At 40.6% G+C, this 14,620-nt stretch overlaps 1 protein-coding gene across 1 annotated transcript in view; it reads left to right on the forward strand.

The window, feature by feature from the left end:
* Positions 1-1,612: 1,612 nt before the first annotated feature.
* The window catches only part of GUCY1A1 (guanylate cyclase 1 soluble subunit alpha 1), a 34,441-nt gene continuing 21,433 nt past the window's right edge, over positions 1,613-14,620 (forward strand). The window contains exon 1 of the mRNA XM_064510879.1: positions 1,613-1,732. The gene's annotated coding sequence lies outside the window, so the exon portion shown is untranslated. The remainder of the gene's footprint in view (positions 1,733-14,620) is intronic.

Genomic DNA, 14,620 nt, shown 5'->3' on the forward strand with positions numbered 1-14,620 from the left:
AGCAGCAGAAGCTCTCACTCCTTTTTGGTACGGAAAGTTGATACTGGAATTTGTTTGTATCAGTTGCCTGGAGGCATACAGGGGGCAAAGACAGTCCTGCAACTCCTGGAAAAGAGCTGGTTCCCTGCAGTCAGAAAATGGAGACTGAACAGCAAGCATTAGAGTAGTCTGCAGATGAGGACAAATATTAGCAAGACTGCACCTTGTCTTGAGACTAATCTTAGTTTCTGCAAGTGAAGGACTGTATCAATAAATTGTCTATCAACACAGCCATTGTATCAGGTATACTATGCCCCAGACTATATAGCATTCAATTAAGCTTCACATTGCCCATCAAGAATTTCAAGAATGGCAAAAAGTGGGCTTTGGCAGATTACTTTCATCATACTAACTACCTGGTGGTGGAAGGAATTCATAAATTGCTTTATTCTGGTTTATGACTTTATGTCTTGCAGGGAAGGAAGCATGGTGTGAAGCGGATGTACTTATTAAATCGTTTTTCTGCTCTGACAGACAAGGAGGCAACAAATCATTCACACCTTGAGCTTTGATATCCTTTCTTGTGTAAAGCTGCTCCTTTCAAAATCACATGGAAATCTGTTGCTCTTGTTTTGGCCACTCTCACCTCTGTCTTCAGCACCAGAGTGGTGAGCTACAGTGGTGAGCTCCAGGATATGATACCTTTTCTGTTCTTACCATGGAGGTAGGGTCCTCCTCCAAACTCACTATCCAGCTCACCACCCTGCTGTACTTCTTGGTGGAATCTTCCTGGCTTCCATGTGACTTCCAACTAATCTTTCTGCAAGGTCAGTCAGTGTCAGTCATCCCCGTCCAACAAAAGAACTATTTCTGACTCCAGGTATCCCAAAACCTTTTCATTGTGAATATGCTATGGTACTTGTGATGATTTAAAACTGCTGGGGTTCTCCTCATTCGATTTTGTTGGTGGCATTCAAGTTAAGAGCCCTATTTCAGACCTGGGCAGCTCTGTAAGACACATTTTATGAATCTGTGCTCTGAATTGATCTTAACTTGATGCTTTCATCTCCTGAAGTCATTTGAAGTATTCTTGTTTTCCGTGCGTATATGGAAAGGTATTCCCTTGTTTCCCTTCTGTCTGTGCTTAGCTACATAGTCACAGTAATCGCACAGGGAAGCTAGGGTAAACACGTCTGTGTTGTAGGTTGCACAGAATATAGAGCAACAAGTAAATCAAAGCTGTAGTAGGAAAAGTACAAAGACAGCAAATACGGCAGCATCCAGTTCTCACTTCGAAGAGTATTTCGGAAAGATACGCGTGCGACAAAGGTACCATCTTGCCACCCCAGGCGACACTGCCTCCTGCTCGGGCGGCGTCTGCCAGCAGGCGCCCCTGACCCCAGGCAGCAGCCGGCGCTGCCCGAGACCCGGCGCTGCCGCCGCCCCTCCCCGCGGCCGCCAGGGCCCCCCCGAGGCCGGGCAGCGCCGGGCGCGGCCCGCTCACAGCCCGCGGAAGCGCCGCCGCCCGCGGCCGACGGCGCGGGGCGGCCGAGGGGGGCAGCGCGCCTCCCCCGCGCCCGGGGCCGCCCGCCCCGGCCCTGATTGGGCCCGCGGGGAGGCCCCTCCCGCCGGGCCGCCGCCGCCCGGCCCCGCCGCGCCCGCTCCCCAAATACACCTTGGCGGCAGCGGCGGCGGCGGCGCCCGGCGCAGAGCCCCGCGCAGAGCCCCGCGGCGGCGGCGCCCCCGCGCCATGGTGAGTGAGCGGCGGCCGCAGCCCCGGCGCGCAGCGCGGAGCGCGGCGGGGACCCTGGACAGCGCTGGGGCGGCCGCGGGGCGCGGGGCGGCCGCGGGACTCCGCGCGAGGCGGGCGGCGGGGCGCGGCGATCCGCCGGGGCGGCGATCCGCTGCGCTCCGCCGGGGCGCGGGGATCCGCCGCGCTGCGCCGGGGCGCGGGCGGGCGGGCTGCCCGGAGCGGGCTGCGTGCGGGGTGCGCGCCGTTTCGGGGGCCGGCAGCCTCCCGGTGTGGTTTTCAGCAGAGTTCGCGTCGTTGCGCCGCGCGAATTAGACAAAAGCCTGGTATTTACTGGTACGCTGGATGCTCTAGCAGCAACTTCACTTCTGCATTGCCAGTTCAGGCCGTTTTTTCTAGGGAGAATGCATGAATCCCCAAACTGCACTGTAGTCGTGACGACTGGCAGTTTACTTTTTCAGTCGATTTTATTAGCTTCACGATTTTCTCTAATTTCTCAAGACCTATGCTTGTAATTCCTTTTCTGAGTGGACAGAGTTGTTCCTGCTTCTGCGGCTCAAGTTCAGGAAACGTTACTCGTGTAGGCCTAGCAGTCCCTTCTAAAAATCATCTCTCTGTATAAGCATTTGAGACACTTGAAAAGCTTTTCTCCCTGATATAAAGGGGCACTTTTACACATCTTCTGTACCCTACCAAGCGGATCTATTTCTCGTTCTAAAATGGCTGTGTTTTCAGAGGTGGCTGCTTATTCTGTGCATGTAGTGGGATGGCTTTCTAAGCACAAAGGATAAACTAGCAGAAGAAAAAATCTTCAGCAAAGATGCATTATTAACAGAAATGACTATTACAGTGGAATGAGCTGGTCTGTGATGCTGTATTGCCGCCGTAGCCTTTCACTGGGCTGCAGGTTATGCTGTACTGTATCTGGGGTGGTCTAAGGAGAAATAGTAAGACTTTCGATAGTTGAAAAAATCTTTATTTACTCGGACTTTCCATTCTGAAGTCTCAGGGTATAGAGTTACAGAAGCATTTAATGGAGGAATTTTTTGTAAGAATGCATAAATTGTGACAAAACAAGTGTGGGTGTTAATTACCTTTCCATTAATAGAACAGAGTGTTTTAGTTATTTGGAAATGGTCTAATCTTATAGTTTCTCCTAAGGCGAAACTCCCAGTGGAGCCACCCCCTTTTCTTGTAGTTAGGATAGGGCAATTTGTTTCCAAATCACAGAAAGCAGAAGCAAAGCGACATGCACTTTAAATCACATAAATGGGTCTACCGCATTTGTAGGGTTAGGGACAAAAGGTGGTGACAGCCCACGCTAGAAATGGATTCCAGTAAAAAGAATAGTTTAAATAATTAGCCATGAGAGGATTTAAACCATTTGAGCAACCAGAGAATATGTGCAAACAGGCTATAAAGGCAATCATGGGATGCTCTCCTTACAGTAAAGAAGTTTCTCCCTTGGAGTGTGCAGCTCTGGGGCCCTGCAGAAGGCTGTAGATTCTGCATCTCTGATGACTATTCTCTTTGTTTTGACAAAGAGTAAGAACTTTAAATGAAGTAAATGACTGTAAGGAAGCCTGAGGAATAGTGTAATGGCAATATAAAGGATGTTAGGCTCCACATTCTCAGAAGAGAAGAGCAGTTTCTGAAATCTTGCTGAGCCAGGAAAAGTAAGAAAGGAGAAAAGAAGGAAATCACATCTTGAGATCTCTTGTTTGTATTTGTTTTGTGGTATTATGTAGCCTGCAGCTATAATGAGTCATGACAGTGCGAGATCATGAAGCAAACATCACTGGAGGAAGTGAGGAAGTTTGTCATATAGTGCTTTTTATCCTTTCCTGACATTGTCAATAAAATGGCTCACCATCCTTTCTACCACTGGTTTCAGTTGCTGTCTGAGTATTCACTGAAATTATGCAATTAAGTTTCTGATGAAAAAGACCTTTAAAAATGAGAACTCAAGGTTAGTATTTGTATCATGTCCACAGAAAGTAAATATGTAAGGGGAAAAAGTCTTGAATATTTGTCTAATTCTGATTAATGTTTTTTAAATAATCTGTCTTTAACCATTCTATGTCAGCCTGTTTCAAAACAGATCCCACAGTGAAATCAAAACATAAGAAAGAGTTTATAATAAATATAATACTCAAAGCATCAGTAACACAATCCAAACCTCATTATGTCATGCAATAAAAGGTAAAATATCATAGCCATTATGAAGACATATGCCATCTATTCGAAATACAAAAATAATGTGAGGAAGCAAAACAAGCAGTCCAAAAACTCATGATAGGATTGTCTATAGCAAACATGATTATTTTTCCTTTAACTAAAAGTGGTTGTTAAAACCAAAAGATTTTGTAAATTATGTCTTAATTTAAAAGGAAACACATATTAAAAAGTATTTGGCACTATTTTGTATCTACTTTGTAGATATACAGCAATTTGCGTTTTGTATACAAATTTATTTATTTAAGAATACTTCAGTAGAGGTAAAACTAATTAGAAACTATAAGATATAATTTAAGGAATTTTACTGTAATGACACCAAGAAATCATTAAGTGGCACATTATATATTTGATTTTATTAGTAAATGCAAACTGAACAGTTCACAGCTGCCATTAGAGTTTCTTTGCTGGAATTCCTTGAGCATTTTGTACTATCTCCTCTTTTAAGATCTTTACTTTCTACAGGTTTATTAAAATTTACTGCATTCATTCAGAATCTTAGCATTGCAATTAAGATTTTTAGCACTTAAAATTTAAAGTAAGCTAAATCTCAGATACTTTGACATTACTTTGATGATTACTTCCAGCATGTTTTGAGTATTTGAGATGTGGCTGTGTGACATATATTAAGTCTTCAATGACTAGATCTACCAGTTGTAGAGAATCGAATTTATCACTGGATAGGTACAATATCTTTGAGTCAATGTTTGGAGCTTATGCCTTTATCCAAGAAAGCAACAATGCTCAGGACAGAACTTAATCTTAAAATTCCAATAGGTTTTACGTGCATGTGTATGTACTTCTTGGGCTAGGGCCTAGACCTGTAATTTTGTTGTAATAAAACAGCAAATTTGCTAGACAGACAGCAGTTTCTTTATTAGGTTTTTGTTTATTGTTCTTCCAGTGTTTTGGTCTTCCCTTTCAGGTGATGCCACTCTTAGATCACTACTAGTCATGTTTCCTAGTCATTTTGGCTCCACATTTATTTCTGATAGCTTGTATGGGATGCTCATTTACTTTTGGATATGGAGCTTTGAGAAAGCTGACATCTACTCCCTTCGTGGTGTTTTGCTAAGGAGTGCAGATGCCACTGCTGTCAGTTGACCTAAGTCAGAGCAATGATGTTCTCTAGGAATTAATTTTACTTCACTGTAGAGAGACCTCACCAAGTCCTCTTCATTGCTTCAGACTTCAAGTAAATTTGAGCTTTAGCGCTTCCACAGGCTTTCAGCCTTTGGAAGAATCTCATCCTGTCAGAGCAATTTTTTTGTGATATTCACTTGCATTTATTTTTTATTCACATTTCTTATGATGTGGTCATTTTGTTAAGTGGAATCAATGCCCCTGCTAAGAATATTACTGCTTTCACATTTAACTGTAGAGTCTCTTGACTAATGTTCTCCTGCCCCCTTCTACGGTTCAGAGTCTCCATGCTACTTCTAGGCACATAGCTGTAATGTGGTAACCATTATTCTTGACTTGGCTGCTCTCATTCCCTATATTAGCTCCTTCGTGTTACTTAAAGCTAAGTTGTGAACTGATTTTTTTATTGTGTACTCATCCTAGAAGTAAGTAGCTGTTCCAAAGTGAATGGTGGCCTGCTAACAGAAGTATTCAAAGAAGCCAGCCCCCCACGCAAGTCAGCACCAGTAGGCTAATTTCTTGTAGGGCTCACACGGAGCCTTGAGGATATATGTGAGAAGCAAGCTGTGACCTCAGGTACTATTTCTGAGAGAGCACTTCTTTTGTGAGACCCTTGGAGGTACTTCCCATGCACATGTATTTGCCTGCATGTGCTGGGAAAGTGATGCAGTCCCTGCTTGTGCACCGTAGCCACTTTTTCCCTGTCCTAGGGTAAGAGGAGAAATACCTGAGTAAATACCTGAGGAACAGCACCCCAGCAAGGGGCTATGGGGCACGGAGCTGTCTGAACCCTATCTTGGGACTGTCTGCCTATGCCTTGTGCTGTATGCATGGCTATGCCCATTGATTGTTTCAGCTCAGTCCATATAGCAAACAGGTCAGCCATGCAGTGGCTCAGGAAGAGAGCTTTAATTGTGTGGGTTGTAATCTAGAAAGCAGGGTGTGTGCATCATCATGGAGGGGGATGGAGCCAGGTCCAGAGATTTTATCAAGCACTGTGGAATCTAGCCCTTAGACAGCTATTTGTATTACTGAGATACAGGGAATATTGCATGCAAGCTGTCCAGCTGTTTCGGTGTGGGTAAAAATTACTTGCTATAAGACAACATGCTAAAATCCTTCAATTATTTTCCCCTCAAATGGAAATTGAAATAAATGCACACTTACAGTGTGAATCTCTTCATTAATCACATTCTAATGATATTAAGAACAAAAACATCTGACTCTTTCAGGGAAATATATTTTGTGGGAATCCTCCTGGTGGTTCTAGTGCAGTGTAAATCTATAGTGTCATAGATTCCAGGGGGTGCAGTAAAACTTAGGTTTCTGTGATATCACACACAGTGGTTGCTGCTAAACTCCCCAATTATAATAGCATGATTGATTGTTTTTGAGATCTCAGGTACAGGTTTCTCTATGGTATGTTAGACAGCAATGTGTCGTACAGTGACAACTGCCTTTCTAAATGCTGACCAAGGTAAACGTGTGGTTAATTTCATGTTAACCTTGCATTTCACTTGGCACTTGATACAGATGGAAACTGACAAAAGCTGTTCAGGGAGAGCCGATTTCCCTCTTCAGCAAATCCAGAAACCCTTCACACACGAAAGAGCATTAGCAAAAGGCTGACTACAGTCACAGAACACCTCAGCAAGACTTCCAGTTTGCTGCTTGGAAAAACTGGGTTTTTTCATTTGCCCATAGTTACTTTTATGATTGGAAAATACAAGACTAGATTGCCAGTTGCTGCCTTCTTATTCATAGGGAGGGGTGCCTGCTTACACTAATAGCTATGTGGCTCCCTAGTCCTGACTGCAGGCACTCTGGAGCCTAAAATACTCATTGCTGTTCCAGTTTTAAATAGCACCACTAAAAATGGCCAAATTTCCATGTCTTTGGAGAAAGCACATATCAATCTAACTTTTAATTTCCTGTATTTTTTTTCCCTTGCCTAAATTGTCTTCATAGTTGTCTATTCGCACTGGAGAGCTGAAAGTGTAAAACCATTTGCCTCAGGTTGGGAAAAAAAATTGGTGGAATGAAACACTGCTCAAATTTTGCTGAAAACAGCCTAAGTCCATAGAACTCACAAAGCATATTTGGGAGTAGAATTTTAACGTTTCCAAAGAAGAATGGTCTGAAGAGAAGGATAGTTTTGTGGCTTAAGAAACTTAGTAAGGCTTTTGGTTAATGTGAAACCAATTTTCTCCTTGTAGTTTTCAGCAAATCACAACAGGAATAATTACAATTAATTTTTGATTGAGTTAAAGGCTTTAATTGATGCTGTTAAAGACAAAGCTTCTCAAACAGGTTATATGAGATTAATAAAACCAGCCAAGAGGAAATGCTTTCCTCTTACATGAAAATACAGGGCCTTCATGCAATGAAGAGAGAATGAGAGAATTAAGTTAATGCTGGTGTGAGTTAGGCATGAAGCCACAGAGTGAGGATACCTTCCCTGTTCTGTTTTTATGAATAGCACCTACATCTTTTTGTGAATCCTACCTGCAAAATCTATTTGAATTTCACTTGTAGATATGTGCAAGTGATTTGTTCCAATACTTATTTTTAAACTCTGGCTGCAAAGATTAGTAAGATTTGACTGATTTTGTAAATCACTCAGATCTAATAAATTCCTGGCCAAAAAACTTGTGCAGCTCTATTCAAGAGATCTGGATTGACTCTTAGCTCTGCTGTAGTCTTCCTTCTGTGATCTCCAGCGTGCCTCATTTCCCCACTTCTAAAAGAGACCTAGTGACATTTCCCTTCATATCCCATTTTTCTGTCTTAGCTATTCAGATGGTAAATCCTTCAGGTCAAATACTGTACTTTAGTATATATTTGTGTACGGCCCTGACGACAACTTGGGCCTTCTGAGAGGTTAAAACCAACAAATAATACACCTAGCAATGGCGATAGAGAAAAAACACTAACTCCAGCAAAATTCAAGATAATATTAGCACAATTTCTCAGTTTCAGCAACCTGTCCAAGAAGCATACACTACACCAGACAGAAGGTTAAACAGGAATATTTCAGTTTAAGGAAAGGCTCCAAAAGAATTTTCATATGTTGATGGAGTAGCAATCTCACTGATTGAATGGTGGCCTACATGAATGCTAAGAAGTAATTCAGTAGTTCCTTTCCCAGCCAAAAGCATTCAGTTGTGTGGAGGAAATGAAATAACATAGAGCAGATCAATCTTTCACTCATGAGTTAGGCATGGCTTGCAAAATATTTTCATAGGACTCATGAGGCAGAAACTCTATTTGTAGTTCGACACTGAAAAGCTTCAGCTGATCTGAAAATGAGCATCAGTTTAGATCAGCCCTGCACTTACTCTGCATGTCATATGCTCCAGGTCTGTGAGAGATGCAGCATGTTAGCTGTGTATTTGTAGAATAAGTAATTGACCATAACAATGGTAAACTTTAGAAACAAGGGAGACATGGCTCAGTCAAAGTTGGAAATGTGCAAGTGTCTTGTGCTTGAGATAATGGTGGGCATCTTGACAGAGTAAATATTATTCTCTTAGAAGAGCAGACACTGGCACTAGAAAATAGGTACATGCTTTTTACTGTTGATTAATATAGTATATGAAATATGGTTTCATTATTATCTTCCCTCCAGATTCTCTCTGAAAATGATTTGCAGTTCTAAGCAGTACAGAAATAGATTTAAACAATAGATAAGAGAAGAATTATAAAGTAGAAGAATCTTTTAAAATAGGAGTTGAATCAGTAAAGAGCAAGAAGGAGTAGAGGGAGAGATACAGGATTATTATTTCTGTGTAGCAAAAGCTGTAAAAGAGCACCCATCGTTGCTCAAGTTGTGCGCAGATTTTGGTTAGCAATAAATTGGAATAGGGGAAAAAATGAGATAAGAAGTTGAGAGCAGCAGTGACAGAAAAGCACCTAGCGGTGTTGATATCATTTAAAAAAATATACAGCTGGGGTTTTATTACAGTACCTGTAATGTATTATATTGCAAATGGTTAGTCTATCTAATGCTGGCAGAAATATGTGAGAAATAGAGTTCTTATACAGGTATTTATATAACATTCCCTCACTTTTTTTTTCCACAACTGTTACTCTACAACCATGGAAAACACTCATAATTTTAACTCAAATATTAATAATTGCATTCAGATCTTTAATGCTAAACTTTGGTTTGGTAATTTGGCTTCCAGAAAAGGAGCTGCATTACTTAGGAATGCAATCCTCTTGTCAGTCTGATATATTATGGGCAGTGTGCGATTTAGTTGTCTGTTATAAACAGAGCTGAAAACTCAGAACAAAGGTTTACAATATGAATATCCTGTAAAGATACTTCTAATACTGTGAGAACTTCATTTCTCTCTTGTCACAGGTTACTTAGAAAATTAGAGCTTTTGTCTCATTAGAAATTGCCATGTACAAACATTTGAAACAAATGTTTTGAATTTTCAGCATCACCTGAGCTGCAAGCAGAAATGTCAAAGGTTTCTGACCCCATGTAAAGGAAGACTAGACATGGTGTAGCAAACTTCCTTTCCTCCCCGTTTTATAAACCTGCTGACAATGCATACTTCACAAGATTCGTGGTGCGTCCAGATGCCCCAGTATACCAAAAGGCTTAAAAAAGACGTTGTGTTCATCTTGGCATCTGGAATTTAGTTAGGAAGTGTTCATGAAAGAAGTACTGCTTCTCATTATCCTGAAAGTTAGGTCTCTATTTTATCCTCTAGGAACTCAAGCTTAGGCCATGCCTTTAATCCCTTCCCTCCGCCCCAGCTATACACATCAGCTGTCAGCCTTTCCGTTGTGACATTTCATGTCTCTCTCAAAAAAGAGAGAACTTTCTACGTAGCATCTTCTTTCTGCGCACATATACAAACAAAGAGGTGAATCCTAATGACTTGCTGTGGGATTTCTCTTATCAAGAACTCAGATAACAATAAAATTAACTTTCAACTTTCAAACAAAGGAGTGTTTCTTTTCCAGATAATACTCAAATGACATTTGAAACCTATGTGAAGTGTTCTTCTGAGTACATATGGACTTGCTAGTGCCAAAATTTGATTTTGGTTCATTTTTAGAGTTTTCTCCCACAGTTCAGTCTCCCTGCCCTTTAACCTCAGAAACAACTGAACTGTTTTTCCTGCTGGCTTGGAGCTACTATTCAGAACACCAGTATGAGTCAATAAAGCAACACTGCAAGTCTGTGACATCTTAGTACGGGCCACCCTCATGAAAGGTTATTTAAAAATTGTTTCTGCCTTGGACTGGTGCTTACAAGTGACCTGGTATAAGTACCTAGGAAAGTCAGTGACAGCTCCCTGAACCACTTAGGTCTTTAATAACAAAGCTTCAAATAGACCTGGGGTTATTATTTCTTTCTCCAGTGTGGTAAGATTTTTTAAATTAACATGGTTCCTCAGTATAACGAAAAAAACAGGTGTTCAGTGGTGGTATGTCCAGATCTAGATCTGTTAACAGATCTAGAAAACAGCAAATACAGAGTGGGTATTCTTCAACATTTTGGTTGCAGAAAGTCCTTGAAGGGCCTTTGGTGTGGGACAGACAGCTCCTGCACTATAGGTGAGTCTTATGATATCTGGGTAGCACATCAATCACTGCACAAGCTGAAGTTATTTACCAATTACAATTGATACTACTTTTGGTTCACAAAGTAGAAGTTAAAAAAAAAAAAAGTACATAGGAGATGAACCCATTACCTTAGTAAGGGCAGTGCAGCCCAGATCCTCTAGAGTCCTTGCCTGACACTTTAGGGGTCAGATTTCAGCCTGCAGAGCCATGGATCAGCTGTGATTTCCACCTGCCTATGTGCTACTGTTTCTCTTTAGCTAACACTCTTATTTGGAGCCCAAGCCTTTACAGCAAGACTCTCAAGCTTTGTTCCTTGCTTGTTTTGCCTTGGAACTGAAACCCAAAGACTTCCAGCACTAAAGCATAAATTACCACACCTTGACAGAACCAAGTGCTCTTACAGCTTCCTACCTTCTGTGGTGGCAAGGAGGTGATTGCTGATGGTACAGCAGGTTCATGCTGCCTTGCTGGGGTGGAGATCAGAACTTTAAGGAAACCATGTGCTTCCATCCTGGGATCTCAGAGGCATGTGCAGTACTAAATGTTATCTCAGAAAGCCTGATACAGAGAGGAAAGAGGTTTCTTATGGACATATTATAAAAGCAAAGTGAAATACCATTAAAAAATAAAATACAAATCTAAGAAATCTTAAATCAGTAACAATGTATACCTTGCCTTTAGCTTACAAATCAATGCAGTTTAAAACAAAATACTAGAAAATAACATATGAAATGTCCAGCTCCAGAGAATTCTTACTTTTTTTTTTAAACGGGGTTACCTCATTAAGCAATGCGACAAAAAGTACTTTACTCCCTGCCTCCCATTAGATGCTAGTGAGGCAAAACACTGAACCTAGAATTAGGATGTTAGCAGCCAAATCAGGGATATAAACTACTGTCTTCCCATAATCACACAACAGAGAGTAACATGCAGCCAGTAGCATTAGTTTAAACACAAGCTGTAATTACCACAAAAAAAAAACCCCTAAAATCTAAACATTGCCGAAAAGTTCCTTGAAATGATCATTTCAGTGCTTTTTATCAGCTCTACTGACAGGTTATAGAAAAATGATTTGCATATACCCATAGCATGTCTGTGGATCATAGCGGAGAAAAAGCAATATATCAATAAGGAAACTGTCTGTGCTTTTGCAAATTATTTTGTTCTGTTGCCCATGTTTTCCTATATCCTTATGCATTTTTTTAATCTTCATGTCCTCTAGGTTTCATTTTCTACTTTGTTCTGCTTTTCCTTCTTGGTCCTTTATTCTGTCTCTATCTCCTTCCTCTCCTTTTTTCTCTCTCACCATCAGAAACAGCAGATATTGTGCAAAATAATGCAATGATAAATGAGAAAAGCTATGCTATCTGAGAAATGGAGCAGAGCTTTGACCTTTCAGACTTTGGTAAGTTTATAGTGATGTCAACATCATTGCAGTCAAGGCAATTACACATGTGACATCAAGAACTGTGGACAGTTCTAGGTAGTTCTATAAGGAATAGCTCTAGGAAACTTACCCTGTGGTTTATGCCATACACAGAGTTCAGGTTCTATATCACAGAAACACATTGGTTTTGATCACAAACATATCTCTTGCTAAGAGCTAGTCATATGATTCTAGTCTTTTGGAAAATCCAAGTCATCTAGTAATATCACCTTTCTGAGTTATGGAAGAATTATCTGCATTTTACCAATGGGAGAAAAACCTCAGAGCCTTGCCCAGAAAGTCACAAAAGCTTGTGGGAAAAGTAGCAGGAGAATCCTTATGCTTAAATTACATTTCATTTACCTCCATAATTAAACCCTGAACTGGTACCTGAACTTAGAAGCCAGCATTTGGTATATCCCTATCAGAGATTCTCCACTGTATTCTTGTTAACCCCTTCTTGGATTTCCATCCCTCCAAATCTTAATCTGTTTTGTTGCCCTTGGTAGAGCACCCTTTTCTCTGCATTTCTCCAGCTCCAGTTCACGGAAGCATACTTGCTCAGGACAGCACTGAAATGCATGCCACAAAGGAACCTTGGAAAGCTTTTCAAGCTAAGCCAAGCTATGTTTCTTTGCCAGTCTGTACCTGGCAATCTGTCACTAAAATATCCAGAACTGAAGCGGAAACTAGAGTTTCAGAAAGGCTGGGTGATATTACCATTCCAAATTATTTCTGTGGATTAAATATTCAAATTTGATATTGCTACAACAAGCTGCAGTTCAACAAATAACACACTTGAATTGGTATAATACGTGTTTGGAACCTGCTAAATGTTTGTTAATATGTCTGTTTTTATACCTGGGAGGGCAGCACTGATTGGAGCTCCCAGCATTTGATATCTTTTAGATTTAAAATAAGGATGGGTTTTTTGTCTGTTGTTCAGGACGTCTGAAAGTTTGAAAAAGTAGCATATGTCATGTATCTTCATTTGCCTCATTCTTCAGTGATCTTCTGATTTTCACTGAAAATATTTTTAAAACATGAAGCCATTTTTTAGTAATGACTTGAGAAATTTGCTGTAAAGAATCTCATGTTTCTAGGCCTGAATAAGCTAGGTTTCTGTTATAGTCTCGCCCACAGGTTCCTTTTGTTTTTAAATACAAGTGTCAGAGTTGATTTGCCACCTGCATATTTTCAGCATATTTTTTCCTCAGAGCCACATTTTCACCTCAGTCTGTACACCAAACTCCTATCAATGCCAAGGGGAAGCTCCACATGTGGAAGAAGGGGTGAATACAGCAATTAGCACTGGCTTAGTTTTGTGTGCCTTCTGCCTGCTGCTGTCATTTGCATATGCTGACTTTTCCTGTGCAAAAGTCATCTGAGAAATGCACTGTGCCGTTTGATTTCTTTCACATGGTTAAGAGAAAAGCAGAATATATGGAATGGAAAGATTTGAAAGATCAGCAGCTGTGATAACTGCAGCAATTGCACTGGAGACAATAACAAACATCAGAGAAATTCAGCATTCTACAGGATGCCAATATTTGCCTCTTGATTTATTTAATTTTCAGTTTTCACAGAAGTGGTATACATTAACTGAAGGTTAATGTTAGTCGTTAAGTGCATATTTACTGTGACTAATTAACCATACTCATTTCTCTTAATACAACATGTGCAAGACATTAAGCATCCCAGTATTTCATGAAACATCTCAACTCTACTTTGCTTCATTATTATAGTGAAAAAAGAAACCTGTTTTCTTTCAATACAATATAAATTCACAGACATCCATCTTTCTGTGCTTTAATTGCATATTTCCTCCATTTTCCAGAAGAGTATTAGAAAGCAACTACATAATACAGTTCAACAATGAAATTGGTATTGTAATGTATTCTTAGAGGATTCTGTCTCACAAGGTGTGTTCATAGCCTTTAGATCTGTGCTTTACAAATGTAAGATGTGTAGTCAAATCTTTTCTAAAATCAGCAGATTTTGAAAAGGATGGACTCTGAAGCACTATAGCTGCCCAGTGTGTTGTATGAAAAGTGACAGGCCAATCAGTGAAATAAAAAATGAAGGTACCAATTTACAGTGCAAATGACCAAACCAGCAATTTAAATTATTTTAACCATGTCATGTAGCAGAAACCATCTATCACCATTTAATCAAAAGGAAGGATTGCTAATCTGGTGCCTGCTGGTCTGGCACTGAAGATACCACGGAAGACAACAATTGGGAAAGTCTCTCCTTCCTTCTTCAGAGCTGCTTTCTTTTCCTTTGGCTCTGCATAAAGCAGTATCAGTAACTGCATGATGGCTGTGAAGACACATCTTCGACCATCTATTCTGGCTGAATAAACCCCTTCAATCAATTTTTCTTTTTTTTCCTCATCAGAAAAATTACAAGGCTGATGCAGGATAAACCATCTTCTCTAATTAGAAATTCCTCTTATTACTTTCCTGTACAGCCTAGCATATAACTTTTCTAGAATCTCA

This window comes from Dromaius novaehollandiae, chromosome 4 (assembly GCF_036370855.1).
Source record: "Dromaius novaehollandiae isolate bDroNov1 chromosome 4, bDroNov1.hap1, whole genome shotgun sequence".
Taxonomy (NCBI): Eukaryota; Metazoa; Chordata; class Aves; order Casuariiformes; family Dromaiidae; genus Dromaius; species Dromaius novaehollandiae.